Raw genomic sequence first — 15,019 nt, 5'->3', positions numbered from 1 at the left:
TGTTTTGGTCTTTAAAGCCCACCTACTGGAATTTATTTAAAATTCTAAAAAAAAGATCATGTTATTACTATGTTATTACAATGTTCTTATGAAAAAGAGGGTTAAATAGTATCAGTCATCCAATTACAAAATTTTTTTACTAGGAAACCCCAATGACCTAGTACTCATAAGCCATTTTCAGAACCGGTCCGCGGGCACCTCAACTGTACTTAGGGGGCACCCTGGTGCGCATGGGCACCACGTTCGAGATCACTGTCCTCGACCTTCTCAAATGGGACACTTGTCAAAAAGGACAGAGCACAACACTCTCTCTTTGAAGCAAGATCGTAAACACGATCTTGCTGTGAAGAGTATTGTGTATATATATATATATATATATATATATATATATATATATATATATATACTATTATTACATACACTTCTAATCAGTGCAACTTCTGCAGTCACTCAAACAGTGACTGTAGCCTTCAACCAGGAGAAGATGTCGTCAGGTGGTGTCCAACCGTCACTGGGCGTTGCGACCCTTAACCACAATGCCCTCGAGTTGGCGGGCCGGCAGTGATGGCCAATCACTGCCCATCTTCTCCTGGACCCCACCTAAACTCTTCTCTCCTACTCCAGAGCCAGCAAGAGGCTCTCTCCACGGCTTCCCCCACCCTTTTGGCAGCTGCCTTCCTCTCCCTTCCACTTATTCCCAGAGCTGTTAATGTGTCCCATACAGACTGTGCTGGGAAGCCTCTGCACCCGACCTCCACTGGGAATAGCCAGGTCTGCCATCCCCTTGTCCCTGCACTGTTGGACCAGCCCTTAATATTTGGCGTTTTTCCTTTCATGGGCTTCGCTGCATCCTTCTTCCCATGGTCCAGTTAGCTCAATCAGGATGATTCTTTGAGCCTCTTTTGACCAATTTATGATGTCTGGCCTCAAGGAAGTTTGGACTAAGTAATTTCCTTCCCAGGTCTACCTTCATCTCCCACGCTGGTGTTGTTTTCAGGAGGCTCCTTTTGGTCTTCTTGGAGGATGCTGGTTTCACCCCTTCCCTGACGAACTCGATGGAATGTATTGGACTGGGTTGAGGTTGGTCCTTCTTCCGCCTTTCCTGCTCCAAGATGTAAGCCAGTGCACCGAGGACCTTGTCATGGTGCCAGCGGTATCTGTCTTGGCTAAGAGCAATCTGGCATCCTGCCAGAATATGCGCCAGTGTCCCTCTCCCACCACATAGCCTGCACGTTGGGTCCTCCCTCAACCCCCACCTGTACAGGTTGGTTGGTGTTGGAAGAGTATCGTACACTGACCGGAGCAAGAAAGAGATCCGGAACGGTTCCAACCTCCAGAGTTCTGGCCAGGTGATCCTTCGCTTTGGTAGGTCCCACTTGGTCCAGGCTCCTTGTACTCCAAGCTCCACCGCCCTGGACCACCTGCCTTCCTCCTCCAGTTGACGGACCTCGGCCTGCACCATGTCTCTCCTCTGCCTTGGATCAGCCTTTGACCATTGCTGGAAATGAGCAGACCCTAGTCCCTGATGCCCTACGGATGCATTTCCGATGAGATCTTTCAACCTCAGCCTGCCTTCTGCCTGATGTACTTGGCTGTCTGCTGCCCATTTATGCCCCGATCTTGTAATCACGCCCGCGCCCCTAACCATCTCGTCGCTAGAATCTTTGAGCATCATGACAGCCCTACACTTGGCCACCTTAAACTGCAGCTGCCCCGACCTGATGTGAAGCTTGATTGAATCCCAAGCCACCTGCGGAGATGTTTATTTGCCCTCCTCTCAATTCCTTCAACCGCTGTCATAGAGATTTCATAGACCGTTAGCAGCCACAGCAGTCTTGGTAGCAGATCGTACTGGAACAACCAAGTCTTGAACTTGGCTGGTAGTCTTGATCGCTCAATCCTTTGCAGCCACTCATTAGCCTGCTCCACTGTCCTGAGAACGCTGCCCCTCTCGCCCAGAGATAAATCGTACCACTTTTCGAGGCATTTTATTGGGTTATCTTTGATTGATGGTATGTTTTCTCCTTGGATTCGAAGTTGAAACCTGCTTGTGACCTTCCCACTCCTGATCACCATGCTACTTGACTTTCTAGACTTGTATTTCATCCGAGCCCAGGTTGCTACCTTATCAAGTGCCTTCAGGATCCATCTTGCTTGCACATGGGTTACAGTTGTAATAGTGAGGTCGTCCATAAAGCATCTCAACTGAGGTTGACATATGCCAGACCTCGTCATCGGCCCTCTGGTCTCACCACGGCAGTGATGAGTAGATTCATGCCCATAACAAACAGGATGGGGGAGATGGTGCACCCCGTGACGATCCCCTTCTCCAAGTCTTGCCACTGGGTGGTAAACTGGGTGGTTTGGAACCGAAACTTGAATCCACTGAAGTAGATAGATAGATAGATACTTTATTCATCCCCACAGGGAAATTCACACGTAGGAGGTGATCATTCCCCTTACGTGCTGTGGGATATGGTAATGCTCCATCGCAGTGTTGATGAGATCATGGGGAATTGACCCATATGCATTGGCCAAGTCTAGCCAGACGACTGTTAAGTCTCCTTTACTTTCCTTGGCCTCGCGGATCAACTGGCTGATGATGCTTGTGTGCTCCAGACATTCAGAGGACCCTGGGATGCCACCTTTCTGGATTGTTGGGATTATGCCCTTTATCCAAATTCTCCGCAGTAGCTTCCACAGCCTCCGTAGAAGTATTGGACATCTCTTGTACACCTTGTAAGGTATACCGCTGGGTCCGGGGGCAGATGATGACCGGGCTTTTTTTACAACGTCCTGGAACTCTCTCCATGATGGCTCCTTAGTGTTGAGCTTCTCTTCCGGGTTTTGCTGCTTCCAATCCTTGGGTGGATGTCCAAAGCTTGGCCACGAAAGGTGTCACTGTGACTTTCTTTAGGGCAACTTAAGCTGGTCAGTCTCCCAGATCTTGCTTCCCCCAACAAGGTTTGGGTGAACTTGTACGGGTTCTTATTGAACTGAGCACGTTTTACCTCCTTTTCCTTTCTCACTCTCCGAGACTTCTCTGCCCTTCTTAATTTGCACAATTGTCCTCGAAGTCCAGTGGTCAAGTCTTTTATGCCCTCCTTCTCTCTGGGACTGGCATGTTTGTACTCCAAGTTGAGAGCCTTGATATATATGTATATATATATATACAGGGAGTGCAGAATTATTAGGCAAATGAGTATTTTGACCACATCATCCTCTTTATGCATGTTGTCTTACTCCAAGCTGTATAGGCTCGAAAGCCTACTACCAATTAAGCATATCAGGTGATGTGCATCTCTGTAATGAGAAGGGGTGTGGTCTAATGACATCAACACCCTATATCAGGTGTGCATAATTATTAGGCAACTTCCTTTCCTTTGGCAAAATGGGTCAGAAGAGGGACTTGACAGGCTCTGGAAAGTCAAAAATAGTGAGATATCTTGCAGAGGGATGCAGCACTCTTAAAATTCCCAAGCTTCTGTAGCGTGATCATCGAACAATCAAGCGTTACATTCAAAATAGTCAACAGGGTCGCAAGAAGCGTGTAGAAAAACCAAGGCGCAAAATAACTGCCCGTGAACTGAGAAAAGTCAAGCGTACAGCTGCCAAGATGCCACTTGCCACCAGTTTTGCCATATTTCAGAGCTGCAACATCACTGGAGTGCCCAAAAGCACAAGGTGTGCAATACTCAGAGACATGGCCAAGGTAAGAAAGGCTGAAAAACGACCACCACTGAACAAGACACACAAGCTGAAACGTCAAGACTGGGCCAAGAAAAATCTCAAGACGGATTTTTCTAAGGTTTTATGGACTGATGAAATGAGAGTGAGTCTTGATGGGCCAGATGGATGGGCCCGTGGCTGGATCGGTAAAGGGCAGAGAGCTCCAGTCCGCCTCAGACGCCAGCAAGGTGGAGGTGGGGTACTGGTATGGGCTGGTATCATCAAAGATGAGCTTGTGGGGCCTTTTCGGGTTGAGGATGGACTCAATCTCAACTCCCAGTCCTACTGCCAGTTTCTGGAAGAGACCTTCTTCAAGCAGTGGTACAGGAAGAAGTCCGCATCCTTCAAGAAAAACATGATTTTCATGCAGGACAACGCTCCATCACACGCATCCAAGTACTCCACAGCGTGGCTGGCAAGAAAGGGTCTAAAAGAAGAAAAACTAATGACATGGCCTCCTTGTTCACCTGATCTGAACCCCATAGAGAACCTGTGGTCCCTCATCAAATGTGAGATTTACAAGGAGGGAAAACAGTACACCTCTCTGAACAGTGTCTGGTAGGCTGTGGTTGCTGCTGCACGCAATGTTGATCGTGAACAGATCAAAGCACTGACAGAATCCATGGATGGCAGGCTTTTGAGTGTCTTTGCAAAGAAAGGTGGCTATATTGGTCACTGATTTGTTTTTGTTTTGTTTTTGAATGTCAGAAATGTATATTTGTGAATGTTGAGCTGTTACATTGGTTTCCCTGATGAAAACAAATAATTGAAATGGGTATACATTTGTTTTTTGTTAAGTTGCCTAATAATTATGCACAGTAATAGTCACCTGCACACACAGATATCCTCCTAAAATAGCTAAAACTAAAAAAGCCCCACTCCAACTTCCAAAATATTCAGCTTTGATATTAATGAGACTTTTGGGTTCATTAAGAACATGGTTGTTGTTCAATAATAAAATTAATCCTCAAAAATACAACTTGCCTAATAATTCTGCACTCCCTGTATATATATATATATATATATATATATATATATATATATATTTCAATTACCTTCGGATTACTCCAATATCAAATATGCTAATAAAAGACAAAATAAACTAAATATGAATACAAGTATGACTCACAACACGTGGTAAGCTTTCTCTCCTGGCTTTGATCTCTTTGATCTCCGGCAAAACTAACATAAAATGCGACGGAAACAAAATGAAAATAAATCCAAACAGCTTGCCAACATCATTTTTGCCGTTCCATGTGTTCCGTTACTCCCCAAGCCTGCACAAAATTTTGTAATTTTATTCATATTTAGTTTCTTCTGTCTTTTATTAGCATATTTGGTATTAAAGAAATTGAAAGTAATCAAGTTAAAGTAACCCTACCCAACCCTGTATATCTATATCTATATACAGTATATACAGAGAGAGAGAGAGAGAGAAGATACTTGGTCAGTCCAAACAGAGCCATAAAGTGCTGCATGGTTAAGCCTGGTGAATTAATAACAGGGGGGCAGATGGGTCCCGGGGGGATAATGGCAGGATCCAAAACACACACACACACACACACACACACACACACACACACACACACACACACACACACACACACACACACACACACACACACACACACACACACACACACACACACACACACACACACACACACACACACACACACACACACACAAAAGCAAGCATTTACATAAAATGGATTACAGGACAAGAAGAAAACTCTCCTCAGAAAGCATAAACACTTCTGACTCGTGACCTCATTAGTTTCTTTATGTGCAACCGTGGCTGAGTTGACTCATTAACACCCAGTGTTGGGAATAACACGTTATAAATAACGCTGTTTCGTTACGGTGTCATTTTTTCGATAACAGGTTAATGTAACTCATTTTAGCCCCCACTGTTCCCACCACATTACTGTTGCTGACAAAGTGCACTACATTGAGTAAATTGCGAGGAGGCATGTTACCGTGGACGGGTCACTCGATAGAGAACCATAACATACAACTGTAAATACAGTATTAGGGGGCACATTGCATGCTCAATAGCAATGTGGCATTATGGGTAATGGGGTTCTTATGTCATTAATTACAGTGAGGGATCTGATAGTCACTTCATATTTTACTGTTGACATTTGTTGTGTAAAACATATTTGAAGTGCAGTTGCCAATTTCTACATGACCAGTGGTCTCAGGTTGTGAGAGTTTGATCTATTTATTTTACACTGCAGCGTTAAATGCACTTACCGTAAATTCCGGACTATAAGCCGCTACTTTTTTCCCAAACCTTCAATCCTGCGGCTTATTCAGTGATGCGGCCAATTTATGTAATTTTTCTAACAGCCGCCAGCAGCACTCGAGTACAAAAGGTAAGATTTAGACCGCTGGAATATACAGTATGCGCCGAGGAAGACTGCAACTTCTTAGCTTGTGCACGAATTAAATTAGCATAGACATATCCTCATCATGGAAATTGCAAAAAGAAAGGCACATGACGTAGCTTTCAAGCTAAAAGCAAACGAGCAGTCCGATAAAGAAGGAAACAGAGCTACTGCACGTAAACTTCACTTTGCGAGCGTGTTTTTGAATAAGGGAGCGTGGGACTACGTCTATATGACAAAGTCTCTTTTCCATACTGGGGAAGATGACTTTGATGACATCAGTTGTAAAGAGGAAGATGAGGACGGTTTACCGTGGTTTCTACAAGTACGGTATGTTTTTTTTGACTGACCCATTTACTGTGTTGCATGCGTGTTGCTAGTAACGTTTTGCTACCTTTCACAGGCACGGTTTGGGATGAAAGTTATAATATTATAATTAAAGCTTTGAAATCTCTCTTGGTGTACCGTCTTTCTTTGTAAATATGCGTAGCCGATGTATAATATGTATTTGCACCTGCATATTTTTATAATGTATTTATTTGAGACACTTATTCTGATATGTTTTGCGAATTAAAAAAGAGGGGCGGAGCAAACGCGGGCTGACAGGAAGTGGGGTAAAGGTGAGTGAGACCTGTTGTCGCGGCAGACAATAGTGGATATATTTTTTTCCCACCCTTACCTTTGGAAATATAGACTTTTTTCCCTTGGATTAATTTCAACGGGTACCCGGACTCTGCAGGCCTGCATCAAATGTTAAGTACCGGTATCATTTTCTGTTAATTTTGCCGGCTGTGGTTTTTGGACTGTGTACTTTATATTCAGTTACAATCGCGGGACTTAGAGCTGGGTTTGGGCTGATTTTGTGATTGTGTTACATGTTCTAATGTGGGCGCATGCGGCCTATATACAGGTGCGGCTTGTGTAAGTACAAAATCGGTTTTCCTCCTAAAATGTGGTGGGTGCGGCTTATAATCAGGTGCGCTCTATAGTCCAGAATTTATGGTATTATTGTTGAACTATTAACTTTTCTTGTGTGAAAATACTTGAGGTACAGCAGCATATGTTTACTTGAGCACTTGTCCGAGATTGTGATTTACTCTATAAAGTGAGTGAAACTCGCTTTTATTGTATTGCAGTTTACTTTTGTTGTGAACAAAAACTTGAAGCACAGTACCATATGTCTTCTTGACTGTTGTCACAGGTTTTGAGGGTTAGATTTAATTTATTAAACTCACTTTATATTGTGAACTGCTGATTATTTTTTAATATTTATGACTCTTTATTGTCGTTGCACTTTAAGTTAAATCTATTGCTGGTTTTGTGCAATAAATATCACAAGGTTTTAAAACGCAACTACATATCTGTTCTTCTCTATTCAACTGACTCAAACACTGCTCGGAAAATTTAAAATTCTGTGACATACAAAAACTTCTTGTTAGAGTAACGGAAATTGTTACTTTCCCTGATAACTTGTCACATCTACTATGGAGTAATTCATTTACTAATCCAGATACTTTTTGGAAGAAGTAGTGATTAACTAATATAATATATATATAACTAATAAACTTTTGAGGTATCGTGCCCAACACCCCAGAACAAAGGTTGACCGGCGAACCATCAGCTCGGTAGCCTAGATGCTAGGGAGCCGGCTCCGAGACTGGGAGGTCGCTGGTTCGAGACTGGGAGGTCGCTGGTTCAAGCCTCGGCCGAGTCATACCTAAGACTTACAACATGGGTACTCATTGCCTCCCTGCTTAAGGGTTGGATTTGGGGGTTTGGTCCCAACACAGCAGTTGGGTCTAAAAACCCGGCGCCGATCGAAGGCGACGCGTCACGTCAAGAGGTTCGCGTGTCGAATGATTTCCTGTATATATCATGTTTATAGTGTTTACTGGCTGAATAAATAAAATACAATAAGAAAATAACACCAAGCATGGACAGAAGTGCCATTTTTGTTTTCTCAGTGAGTAATTGTATATTGAGGACTCCCTGGTTTAACGATCTTTTGGCCATCTTGCTTAATTACCCGGCAATTTATTGTCGGGACGGATGCTTTTTTTAGTATTCAAATTGCAACGAAGGTAGACAATCAGGTGGTTGTTTGTTTCTCATTAGATGGCTTACTAACATTGTACTGGCCCATTCAAGGATGCTTGCTTAAATCACAAGACATTGTGGCCATTGGAAGTTTCAAAAATCTCTCACACAGGGTTCGAAATTCTTAGAAATAAATTTCAATGTTGTGTTTTTAGAGTCATGAAAATGCTTGGATTTTGGGTGACGTGCTTGTAAATGCTTGAAAATGTTGCCATTGGCATGTTTCTTGGCAGTCCATCTCTTTAGACCATGTAATAAATGAAGAAAAAAATGAAAAACAAAAATCTGTAAAAATGATGCTGACTTGTATGCTCTGGAGCTTGTCATTGTGGCGTTGTCATGTAAAGCGTCACCGCGCCCTACTGTCGCACTCAGGAGGAAAGCTCTATTTAGAAAACGAGCTCTTTCGGCTTCTAGACGGCTCCTCAGATTTTGTTTTTAAACAATATTATCACACCAACTGTGAATGTGATGCTACAGGAAACTTTTATGCATTAGCTACTTAGGCCATGTGACAAACGAAACGGTGGGCAACACCATCAGAGGGCACATTGTACCCTACGAAGAAATGTTGTCAACTGTGCCCAGACGGAAATTTCAGTAGTATGGTCACGTAACAAGATCATCAGGACTGACCAAAATAATTTACCAGGGCACAGTCCAAGGGGGCAGGAGGAGATGGAAGACCAAAAAAATCCTGGTCCGACAACATTAAGGAATGGACAGGTGCCAACTTTGGCACGACCCAAGAACAGGCCAGGGACCGTCAACAGTGGAGAAGGCTTTTCCAGAGTTGCATCCTCATTAGTGCCCCGACAACCCATTCGGTTAAAGGATCCGTGATATATTATCAACAATAATTAAACATTATTCACTAATTTATTTAGTAATTAGTCATTTCTTATGTTTTACAGGGGATTCATGATAAACACATGAAAATTATATTCACATAAGGATAGATTTACAAAAAAAAGGAAAATACAAAACAATAGTAGTAATTGTAAATTAAAAAAATAATAATAATAAAAAAATTCAGGCACAAATCTTCTGAGAAACACAAACAATTGAAATTAAAATAAGTAAAACAAAAAGCAAAATATCTGCGGTCACAAGATTAAAATACTGATCGCACTCTGCTTTGGAACACAAATATATTGTTAAATTAAAAACCAATTTGTCTCATTTTTCTATTTTTAATACATCCAAATTTCTTTTTTGTCTTCCGTATTGAATTTCATTACCAAACACTTAAAGAGCCTTTTACGTGTTTGTAAATAAATATGACGTATTGAAGAGTGCATTGTTGAAGTAGAATGGCAGAATTTATGTCAGTTTATAGCAGCCTATTGGAACAAAATAATCATAGATATGAACATCGCACAAAGTATCTGGTAGCAGCAAGCTAGCAAGTTTACTTAAACATCAAAGCCAACCCAAAAACATATTTTGATCTGAGCTGGATTTCTTCCTTTTAATGTAGTGTAAAAATTGGCCAGGAAAGTTCTTGAAAATTTGGCCTTGAAAAAAGTTGTACGTACCGTTTTCAATTTTTGATTACTATTTGAATGAATCAGGATGTGTTTTATAGCTATTTTGGCTCCATTTGGATGCTTTTGGAGAAAATGGGAGTGGACCAATTAGTTATTAGATATTTCATATTGGGAACATTCACTCGTTACATGAGCAATTTGAGCTACGAGCACGATCCTGGAACGAAATCAGTTTGTCAGAAGTGGTAAATAAAATCTACTAAAACATTTTTGTGTGTGTTTTTTAAATGCACAGTGGGATATTGTGTCCACTGAAAAACACAATCCAAATACTTCATGGCCTTCTGGGTCAAAGACGTTCCGGACCCGTTATATAGGCCTGCACTTGGCCAATATAAATGATGAGCTGTTCACTGGTTCACGCTGTAAATCTCGGACTGTTCACCAGCTCGGTAGCCTGGTAGGGCCCCCGCTCCGAGACTGGGAAGTCGCTGTCATACCTAAGACTTACAACATTGGCACTCATTGCCTCCCTGCTTGGGTTGGTATTGAGGGGTTTGGTCACCTAATGACTCCCAACACAGCAGTTGGGTCTAAGATGGCAGCGCCCTGTTTGGCTGCGGCTGCATTGGCTCGCTACAGTTTACCAGTAACTGTACGGGTCAGGTGTATCGACATTTCATTCTGTGTGCATGGTTACAAAGAATGACAATAAAGGTAAAATCTAAATTCTAAAACCCATCTAATGAACACAATTATGAAGATCACTGTCAATCAATAATTGTGCACACTTGCGGGCAATAATGGGACGTGAAAATGGATCCTGAGTTGCATTTGTGCATGTTTATTTTCGGCTATGATTTGAATACACATCAAAAATTGTATACATTCATGTTGGAAATTTCACTGGCCAACAAATGTGTGAACCATCATTTGACTTGGTCAGGACTAGATGAAATTTTTTGGACCCAAAGCAGGTCATGTCCAATGATCCCTCTAATTTTCCACGGGTCTGAGCGTTCACACAAAGTCGGTGAACAACGCTTGAAACAACAGTGAGCAACAGCAATCCCAAGTGTGGCAACTAAGTCAATATCAAACATGTCCAAAACTTGACATCAAGTTACATTTTGCTGAGTTTCCGGCAATGCAAAAAAAAAAAAAAAAAAAAACACTTTTGAATGAATTGACTAATGAATTATTCCAAAGGTTGTACTGCCTACAAACATCATTGGCTTTTACAACAATTCTTTCACAAAATACTAACATTTTTGGGGGCTTATTTAGTCGGTTGCACGATACAGGACTGTATTTAATCACATTTTTTAGTGGAAGTAAAATGTTGGCAACAAGATTGACTTGGTATAATTGGAAATTATTTGAATGCAACACAATTTTTTTTTCTTTTTCCCTGTTTTTTTTTTATTTTTTAAAAATTCCTTTTAAAAAAATCTCATTGTGTTTATTTTTTCATAGCTGTTACTTTTTTCTTTTTGTTCTCTATTTACTTTTTTCCTTTGTTTCTTTTTTTTCTGGCTTTTTTCTGAAATTTTCCTCCTTTTTCTCTTCCTTTTTTCCTTTCTTTCTCAGCTTTTCACTACTTTTTCATTTTGGTATTTTTTTTCTTTTTGATCTATTTCCTCCCCTCCCTTTAAGTCATTCTGTGCACAATTTTACATAATATTTGGTCGTGTAGGGATTAAAGAAGCAAAAACAACCTGAAGAGCCGTTTGGGACCCGAAAGAGCTGGTTCTTTTTAGTGAGCCGAGCTGAAGAAGCCGGTTCTCGAAAAACTCTACTGACTCTACTCAACTTCGTTCTACTTCGACATTGACTTCAAAATACCTCATTTAGAACCCAGCGTCAGGGCAACCCGTGTATTTCTACCTTCATGCACTGTAACTTTGACTCAATTCGCTTCTTAAATAGCAATTTCGAGCCCTGATTTTGGTGAGCGTGCTAGATTGTCTTGTGCGCGGAAAAGCTCTGGGTAGTGCGCAATTGCTCACAAACGCAGCTTAGAGGGAACATTGCGCTGGATAGATTTCTTTGTGCGCTAAGAATGTGCGGGCAGTGCGCGATTGCGCACGCGCGCAGCTTAGAGGAACATTGGTCATGTCCATTTTTTGGGGGGAATACAGGCCTTTGTGGGCTATTGCAGGTTAAGGACCATGAGAAAAGGCTGCCATTGGCCCAGAGTGGTGTCAATCAAAAGGTCAGGGCCTAAACACATTATTGGGAATAATTTTATGAGTCTGTTTAATTTTGATGGGGAGTTTTGGAGCAATATAAACTGATAACAGCAAGGAACATCCAACAAAGCAGAAATGCTTTTAAGCAAATTTTTTTCGGTCTGTCCGATTATTCTGTGTTTTGGAGTAAACATTTTACATGATTGGATTCCCTCGACAGTCCTGGAAGTAATGACTCCATGTTTGCGCACAATCAACTCATTTGATATCAGCGAGTGGACGAAATTGGTGAGCAACACGGGCTTTATAGTTTTTGGGTATCTTGTTTTAGACTAATTGTAATGAGGTTTTGTGATGAGTACATTTTGAAATGGTCATCATACTTTGAGTTTATGCTTTCCAATTATACTGGACTGTCTCAGAAAATTAGAATATTGTGATAAAGTTCTTTATTTTCTGTAATGCAATTAAAAAAACAAAAATGTCATACATTCTGGATTCATTACACATCAACTGAACTATTTCAAGCCTTTTATTATTTGAATATTGCTGATTTTGGCTTACGGCTGAAAAAAACTCAAAAATCCTATCTCAAAATATTAGAATACTTCCTCAGACCAAGTAAAAAAATAATGTTATAACAGCAAAACTAAATCAAACATTTGAAAATGTCCATTGATGCACTCAGTACTTGGTTGGGAATCCTTTTGCACGGATTACTGCATCAATCCGGCGTGGCATGGAGGCAATCAGCCTGTGGCATTGCTGAGGTGTTATTGATGCCCAGGATGCTTCGATAGCGGCCTTCAGCTCATTTGCATTTGTAGGTCTGGTGTCTTTCATCTTCTTCTTAACTATACCCCACAAATTCTCGATGGGGTTCAGGTCAGGGGAATTAGCAGGCCAATCAAGGACAGTGATGCCATGGTCAGTGCACCAGTTACTGGTGGTTTTGGCACTGTGGGCAGGTGCCAGATCATGCTGGAAAATGAAATCCTCATCTCCATAGAGCTTTTCAGCAGATGGAAGCATGTAGTGCTCTAAAATCTCTTGGTACACAGTTGCATTTACTCTGGACTTGATGAAACACAGTGGACCAACTTCAGCAGCTGACATGGCTCCCCAAACCATTGCTGACTGTGGGAACTTCACACTGGATTTCAAGCAACTTGGATTTTGCTCCTCTCCAGCCTTTCTCCAGACTCTGGCGCCTTGACTCCCAAATGAAATTCAAAACTTGCTTTCGTCTGAAAAGAGGACTTTGGACCACACTGCAACTGTCCAGTGCTTCTTCTCCATAGCCCAAGTCAGACGCTTCTTCCGTTGTCTTGAGTTCAGAAGTGGCTTGACCATGGGAATACGGCTATTGTAGCCCATTTCCCGGACACGTCTGTGAACTGTGGCTTTTGATACCTGGACTCCAGCTTCAGCCCACTGTCTTTAAAGCTCCCCCAAATTCTGGAAGCGGCTCTTCGTCACAATTTTGTTAGGGCTGCGGTCATCTCTCTTGGTTGTGCAGCGTTTCCGGCCACATTTTTCCCTTCCAACAGACTTTTTGTGGATATGCTTTGAAACTGCACTCTGTGAACAGCCTGCTCTTTGAGAATTTTCCTTTTGTGTCTTACCCTCCTGATGGAGGGTATCAATGATGGTCCTATGGACAGCAGTCTTCCCCATACTTGTGATTTAGTTTACTGAACCAAGCTGAGTGTTTTTAAGGCTCAGGAAACCCTCGCAAGGTGTTTTGAGTTAATTAGATGAATCAGGTGATTAGTTGAATAGACTACTTGTATACTTTTTCATGATATTCTAATATTTTGAGATAGGATTTTTGAGTTTTCTTAAGCTGTAAGCCAAATTCAGCAATATTAAAATAATAAAAGGCTTGAAATAGTTCAGTTGATGTGTAATGAATCCAGAATGTATGACATTTTTGTTTTTTTAATTGCATTACAGAAAATAAAGAACTTTATCACAATATTCTAATTTTCTGAGACAGTCCAGTATATATATATATATATATATATATATATATATATATATATATATATATATATATATATATATATATATATATATATATATATATATATATATAAGATAGCTGGGATGGGCTCCAGCACCCCTGCGACCCTACTCAAGATAAGCGGTGCAGATAATGGATGGATGGATAGTACGACCCACTCCTGTTGACAGTTACTTTATTTAAAACGTAATTGCCCGTCAGATTACTGACACCCAAAATTAACTTGTAACTGTGTAAGCGACCTTTTTTTTTTACAAGCAACCGTATATATGTTCACATAAATTCGACCCCTAAAACTGTTTTTTGGCTGGTGCAATTTTGAGAGCTTGCAAACTCACACAGCAGAGACACTCCAGATCTATTTTTTGTTTTAACTAGTCAAATATTTCCCTCTCCTCTCCACTTGGGTCCGTCCGAAATCTTGTGACAGAAGCAGGTGTGCTCAACAAAGATTGGTATTTATTAACAAGAACGAAAAACAACAAATACAATCAAAGTCTTTAATCAACTAGCAAATTGTCCATATATATTGTCTCTTCTTATTTCTCTATTGTTTCTCTCCCTCTTTTTCTCTTTGCTTATTCTTTTGATCTTTCGCTCAGTATTCTTTCACATTCTTTCTTTCTTTCTTTCTTTCTTTCTTTTTCTGTGTCTTTTTTTGGGTCTTTTTTCCTCTCTTTATTTCTTTTTTTATCTTTTTTCCCTTTCACGTTACTCCCAACACTGGGTCTGACTACTTATTATGCCCAATCCATCATAAAGAGAGAGGGTTTGATTGGTCACTACATACTTATTTACTGTTGACTTTTGTTGTGAACAAAATATTTGAATTGCAATTCCCTATTTCTACTTGACTAATTCTCTTGGGTTTTGAGAGTTTGATTTTTTTCATTTTACACAGTTTTCTTTTGTGGTGTGAAAATACTTGAATTACAGTAGAATATGTCTACTTGAGCAATTGTCTGACTGGAGATTGTGATTTATTCCCAAAAGTGAAACTCACTTTATAATCCTTTACAGCTGACTTTTGTCAGTTAAAAAAAAATACTTGAAGGACTGTAGCATATTTCTACTTGACTAGTTGTCACAGGTTTT

General features: G+C 40.9%; 1 pseudogene; it reads right to left on the bottom strand.

Moving 5' to 3' along the window:
* Positions 1 to 15,019, bottom strand: part of LOC148353460 (uncharacterized) — an 86,547-nt pseudogene that overhangs the window by 17,773 nt on the left and 53,755 nt on the right.

The sequence above is a fragment of the Urocampus carinirostris genome, chromosome 13 (genome assembly GCF_059441175.1).
Source record: "Urocampus carinirostris isolate Australia breed hairy pipefish chromosome 13, RoL_Ucar_1.0, whole genome shotgun sequence".
In the NCBI taxonomy this organism is placed as follows: Eukaryota; Metazoa; Chordata; class Actinopteri; order Syngnathiformes; family Syngnathidae; genus Urocampus; species Urocampus carinirostris.
This window is presented reverse-complemented; position numbering and strand designations above follow the sequence as displayed.